The following is a 7,296-nucleotide window of genomic DNA, read 5'->3' as shown; positions in this document are numbered from 1 at the left end:
CTCCAAATGAGCAATTGTTCTAAACAAGGGTGTTTAGCTGGGGTTTTAATTCAAAGTTGTTGGCATGTATGGTGGGCTTTTGGATGCTACTTCCACAGTTTCCTGGATTTGGATTGATGTAGGAGCCTAGAACTCTCCTTTCTTGCCCAGCATGGTTTGCAGGGCCTTCTCTAGCATGGTTGTGAGCTTTTCCTTCATGATTGTTTTCCAAGTTCTCCTCCATGTTGGTTCCAAAATAATCTTCCTCTTCTTCAGCACCAACAACTCATTTCCCTCTTGCTTCTCTCCTTAATCTCCGGAGGGTTCTTTCAGGTTTTGAATCAAAGGAAGTTGAGGCTCACCCTCTTCTCCCTGTCATACAACTAACAAAACACACAATAAGAGATGAAATGAAGAGATTATTCTTGTTAGAGTGATTGTTAGTGTGAGTTGGGCAAATTATCAAACAGTTAGTGGGTTAGTGAGCAGAATTGTAAATATTAATAAAGAAAGAAAGAAAACAGAGGGGGTATAGGGGGTGAGGAAGAAACGAAACAAACTGAAGGTAAACAAATGAATAAAGTAAACAAACAAAAGAAAATTGCTCAATCTAGTGAACTTCCAACATAATCATTGTTGATACAACATCAATCCCCGGCAACGGCGCCATAAAGTGTATGCATGAAAACTTGTCTCTCAATAAATTTCCCTTCGACAAGTATACTGAATTATCGTCAAGTAAAAACTCACAATAGAGTGAGGTCGAATCCCACAGGGATTGATTGGTCAAGCAACTTTAGTTGGAAGAGTATGCTTGTTGAGCTAAACAGAATATAGTTTGAGAATTACAGAAAATTAAATGGCAGGAATGTAAATAGCATAAAATAAAGTGCAGAATCTTATATGGGGATTTGGGGAAATGAGCATGTAAATAAATGGCAGAAAGTAAAGAGAATGGGTAAGATCAGAAATGGGAAATTCATTGGACTCAGGAGATGTTGTATTCTCCAGATCAAATTCATTTTCATCTCTTCCTCAATCAAAGCATCTATTGATCTCCTTGGCAATCTTAAGTGATTGGGTTCCAATTCCTTGGCAACCCAATCTCTCTAAGCTTGAACAATTGCCCAATTCCATGATTTAATTGCTTATAGGAAGAGATGAAGTGTGGTCACTGATTATACCACATGTATTTCCAAATCAACGTGTTGGGAGGATTACATGTCACTATATCTGCCCAGACCCCAATTCGGTCCAACATGAGAAAGCATTTCTAGCATGATCTCCTCATCCGTTTTCCAAGGCTCGGAGGAGATCCAATTATGGAGAGTTTCTTTTCCAAGACAACTAACCAATTGAATTAAGATTGAAAGATTTATAGTAAATCAAAAGAGAAGAAAGAAAAAGAGAATGAAAACTATAATTGACCCATCAAATTACAACAGAGCTCCCTAACCCAATGAAAGGGGTTTAGTTGTTCATAGCTCTAGAAATGGAAAATGGCAGAAAAGAATACATCCCTAGCTAAAAGTGCAGAAAAGTAAATATACAGAGGGTAGTTCTCCAAAGTGCCAAGCTTCTCTATAGTTCAAAACTACTCCTATATATACTACTTCTCTTGATCTTCTAGTGAGTTCTTCAAGTCTTGGATGTGGGCCTTAGATCTTGAGTTGAAGCAGTTACAATCTTTAGTGGGCTCAGCTTGCAGAAAAGTATGAATTAGGCATGGGGATTAGTGAAGTTAACGTTAAGTGACATTGTGGGTTCGAGAACGTTAGTGGCAATCACCTTTTTCACTAACGTTCCAACCCATATAACCCACGTTAACTCCAACATTAGTGGCACTAACGTGACCACTAACGTTGCCTTATAACCCTTCGCAAGCGTTATGAGGACTCACCTTTCCCAATAACATTGCCTTGTGCCCCTTGTCCCTACGTTAGAGTTCACGTTAGTGTAACTAACGTGGCTCTTAACGTGGGTATGCCTCACCTTCGAGGGCGTTAGTGGCACTCACCTTTGTCACTAACGCTCCAAGTGCCCCTACTCTCCACGTTAGAGCTCACGTTAACGCTCCAAGTGCCCCATCTCCAACGTTAGTGACAAAGGTGAGTGTCACTAATGTTGGCTCATCAATCTTAGCTCCACGTTAACTTTCACGTTAGTGGGCTTAACGTGACCACTAACGTGGGCAATGCTAGTTTGATCCAACGTTAGTGACAAAGGTGAGTGTCACTAACGTTGGCATTGTTCCTTTCTTCCACGTTAGAGTTCACGTTAACTAAGTTAACGTGACTCTTAACGTGCCTCATTGCCAAATCTTGGAGCGTTAATGGTGTTCACGTTTACCACTAACGTTGGAGCTTTCTTCTTCTCCACGTTAACTACTACGTTAACCTAGTTAACGTGGCAGTTAACGTGGGCTTATGATGGCTTCGCAGGCGTTATTGGTGATCACTTTTCTCATTAACGCTGCAAGCTCTTCCCCATTCCACGTTAGTGGTCACGTTAACTAGGTTAACGTGGCTACTAACGTGGTTCTTCCTTGCTTCCTTTGTCCTGAAATCAAGCATATAAAGTGCATCAAAGCTCTAGTCAAAGTTGTGAGATTATGCATCATCAATTTGTCATTTAATTCTTGCAAAATACTCATGGAATCATGTGAAATTCACAATAGTTACTTGAATCAAGGTGTGAGTATATTTTCATCCAAAACTTGCCTTATTCTCTAAGAAAATGTATGAAGCTACCTTAAAATAGTAAAGAAAAGGTTAGTAAACCTAGCCTACAATGCCTGAGTAGTTTCATTACTTGATGGGGAATTGATTAAAAAGGAACTCTTGAGTTGGAAGGATTGAAAGAAAATTTGTAATTGGGTTAACTGTTGAATTACCATCCTGTCACTGACACCAATCCCTTTGAACTAAGTGGGTTGTAACTTGTGAACAGATCTAGTAATTCAACTTGTTTGACTTTCCCTCACCTAGTATAGGATAACCAAACAGAGCAACCATTAATTATAAATTAATCTTAAAAATCACTCCATCAATGATAGAGATCCCAACCAATTAATTCCCAGTCAAGGCTTTTATTCATATTATTTAATTTCCCTCAATTTAAATCCCAATTTACTCAACTCAACTTCTTGAACATCTGATTAATAAGATAACACACTTCTCTGCAACTCGTTGGGAGACGACCTGGGACTTAAAACTCCCAGTAATTTTAATTTAAACTCTGTGACATATTTCTAAATTGATAGGTAGATTTTTGGTGAATTAAGAACTATACTTGCAACATAATCATTTTAATAATTTTTAATTCACCAGCTTCTGCTTCCCATCAATTTTTGGCGCCGTTGCCGGGGAGTTGCAATAGAGTGCAAATTTTATTAATTAGAATTTTTTTATTTGCATTTTTGTTTAATTTTGCTACTATGAGCTGCATGTTTCTTCCGTCAAATGACACGTTCACTTCCTGATCCGCGCTTGCTAATATTCGATCCTGAAATTGAAAGAACAATTTCACGAATAAGGCAAGAACAGCGCAGGTTAATCCGCTCTGAGGGCGGATTTGAAAGTGAGTCTGAGGAAGAAACCAGCCCCCGTTCTACTGATTTGGTTGTTTTGCGTGCAGAAAACATGGCAGCTAGGAGAGTTACCATCCAGGAGGAAGGAGCCCCTGATTTTACAATGCAACCGTTTCAGGCGCATCATCCAGCGGTAGCTATAGATTTTGAAATAAAGACCGCACTGCTAAATTTGATGCCCAAGTTTCATGGCCTACCTGCTCAAGAGCCTATCAAGCACTTGAGAGATTTCCAGGCAGCCTGTTCTACTGTCAGGCGTGATGGCACTGATGAAACTGCAATTCTGCTGAAAGCTTTTCCGTTTTCTCTTGAAGGAAAAGCAAGAGAGTGGTACTACACTCAACCTCTAGCAAATTTATCCAACTGGGATATACTCAGAAAGGAGTTTCTGGAGAAATCCAACTGAGGAAGGATATCTCTACCATTGTTCAGGATGACAATGAGACTCTTTTTGAATACTGGGAGCGCTTCAATAATCTTCTGGAAGCATGCCCCCACCACATGATTGACAAGATCGTGCTACTCAGCTATGTCACACATGGTATGAAGTCCCAAGATAAGACCACATTGGAAAGTGCCAGCAATGGGTTTATGAAGAAGTACAAGACCACTGATGAAGCTTGGCAATTGATCAGTGATTTAGCTGAATCTACTAGGAACCACAGACAGAAGCAAGGCCGTTCAAAAGCCGTTGCAGAAGTATCCTCTAGCAGAGAGACTGTTGCTCTAACTCAAAGCATCTGTGAAATGACCAACTTGCTAAAGCAAATGCAGTTTAATCAACAAGCTCAGCAAGCTCAACCTCCTCAACCGCAGCAAAACCAACAGCTAGTCCCACAAAGAATTTGCGGAATCTATGCTGTTACAGCCATTACACCGATGAATGCCTACAGCTCCAACAAGAAGACAACATGGTGGCATCGACTCACAACTTCTATGACCGCCCCAACCAAGGGTACAATCAAAGTGGAAATAATAACCATGGATGGCAGGACAATTCAAACTAGAATTGGAGGGACAACAATAACAGAGGAGGCAGAGATAATCAAGGAAATCAGAGGTGGAATAATAACAATAACAGGCAGCAAAATCAACCTTACAGAGCACCTTGCCTGAGGCAAAACCAAGGACCACCGAACAATCAGCAGCAGACCTCTCAATTTACTCATTCTTCTGTATCTTCTAATGAAGATTTATTCCAAGCATTTCAGAAGAGACAACTGGCCATGGAAAGTACCATCGTGAATAGTATTAACGCCAGTCTGAATGGTCTCATCTCTACTCTGCAAGATTTTATGACACAGCTTGGCTTAGCACCAAATTCCAGTAACCAACCTTCAAGCACCACTGGAATTCCCTCTCAACCATTACCCAATCCAAAGAGAGGCATTAATGCCATCACCATGAGGTCTGGAACCACACTACAGGAGAGAAATCAGGAGGAACCAAGCTCACCAGAATACGCCTCAGCTGAAGAGGTGGTGGAAATTGAAGATGTTAAAGAGGAAGAGGATATTCAGGACATAGCTGAAGAAGAGATAGCTCAACCACAAGAGGAAGTACCAAAAAGCGCAGGCACCACAAGAACCACCATTCCTATTCCATTTCCACAGCTTGCAAGGAAGCCCAGGAAGCAGCTGGAACCTGATCCTAAAATGGTAGAGATCTTCAAAAAGGTCGAGGTAACTGTTCCCCTTTTTGATGTTATTCAGCAAGTACCTAAATATGCAAAGTTTCTAAAAGACTTATGTATCCATAAAGACAAAATTAATGAATTAGAAACTATTCCTTTAGGTAGTTCTATATCTGCTTTAATGGGAGGATTACCTGAAAAATGTAGTGATCCAGGTCCTTGCATAGTTAGTTGTACTATTGGTGGTGTAGTAATTTATGATTGCATGTGTGATTTAGGAGCATGTGTCAGTATAATGCCTTTGTCAATATATGATGTTTTGAGGCTCCCTCCCTTAAAAAGGTCGGCAGCTCATTTTGTGTTAGCAGATAAAAGCATTATTACAGTGGCTGGAGTTGCTGAAGATGTTTTGGTGAACATTAAAGGGCTTACATTTCCCACTGATTTTTATATCTTGAAGATGCCCCATAATGATTCAGATAAGCCATCATTGATCTTACTTGGAAGACCATTCCTGAAGACATCAAAATTCAAGTTGGTTGCTTTTTCAGGAACATACTCCTTTGAAATAGATGGTCGCATAGTGATCTTCAATCTGAATGGAGTCATTGACAATCCCCCAGAAGATCGTTCTATCTTCCAATGTGATGTCATAGACGAAAGTGTGGCTGAATTTCAAAAAGAAGAGTTTGAAGAGAGGCACAATGGACAAGGTCCAAGTGTGGGGACCCTCTTAACTGACAGTGAGGACACTTCGCCATCTTCACAAGCTCCAGATAATCCAGAGCCTGCCAATGATCAAAAGTTAGAATTGAAACCTCTCCCTCCACACCTCAAATATGCCTATCTTGAGGATGAGCAGAAGCTTCCGGTTATTATTGCAAGAAAACTGACTTCTCAACAAGAAGAGCAGCTACTTGATGTACTGAGGAAGCATAAGAAGGCAATCGGGTGGAGCTTGGCAGAGTATTAGATAGATGTATTAATACGAACCTTGTATTGAATTTCGAAAAATGCCACTTTATGGTAAAACAAGGGATTGTATTAGGACATGTGGTATCTAATACTGGCATTTCGGTAGACCCAGCAAAGGTGAATGTTATTTCTAGTCTACCTTACCCCTCTTCTGTGAGGGAAGTCCGTTCATTCCTTGGCCATGCAGGTTTCTACCGGAGATTTATTAAAGACTTTAGTAAGGTGGCACTTCCCTTATCCAGATTACTGCAGAAGGACATTGAGTTCGAATTCAGTGAGGATCGCAAACAAGCATTTGATACGCTGAAGACTGCTCTAACTCAAGCCCCAATCGTGAGAGGACCTGACTGGAGCCAGCCGTTTGAAATCATGTGCGATGCTTCCAACCATGCAGTAGGAGCAGCGCTGGCTCAGCGTGAAGGTAAGGATCCTTTTGTTATTGCCTATGCGTCTAAGACTTTAGACACTGCCCAGTCCAATTATACTACTACTAAAAAAGAACTTCTTGCTATTATTTTTGCTCTGGATAAATTATGGGCCTATTTAGTTGGTACCAAAGTAGTAGTGTATTCGAACCATGCAGATCTAAAGTATCTATTGGCTAAAAAGGAGTCCAAACCAAGACTTATCCGTTGGATACTGCTGTTACATGAATTTAATTTAGAAATAAAGGATAGGAGTGGTAATCAGAATTTAGTAGTAGATCACTTGAGTCGCGTTGAACATATAAAGGATGATTCTACTCCTATAGATGATAATTTCCCTTTTGATAACCTGCAAGCAGTATCTGAGGTAGTCCCTTGGTATGCACCTGTTGCTAATTATTTAGTTAGCCACACATTCACTCCACATTTCTCTAAACATCAAAGAGACAAGCTGAAAAGCGAGTCTAAATATTATATATGGGATGACCCATATTTATGGAGATGTGGCGCTGACCAGATAATTAGACGTTGTGTGCCTCAATCAGAATTCCAGTCCATTTTAGAGGCCTGTCACTCATCTGAGAGTGGAGGACATTTTGGCCCTCAAAGAACAGCTAGAAAGATCTTAGACTGTGGATTCTGGTGGCCTACTCTTTTTAGAGACGCTGCTGAGTTTTGTAAATCTTGTCCCCCAT

Source organism: Arachis duranensis, chromosome 9 (assembly GCF_000817695.3).
Source record: "Arachis duranensis cultivar V14167 chromosome 9, aradu.V14167.gnm2.J7QH, whole genome shotgun sequence".
Lineage (NCBI taxonomy): Eukaryota > Viridiplantae > Streptophyta > Magnoliopsida > Fabales > Fabaceae > Arachis > Arachis duranensis.
The sequence above is the reverse complement of the archived record's forward strand: the minus strand, read 5'-3'. Positions refer to the sequence as shown.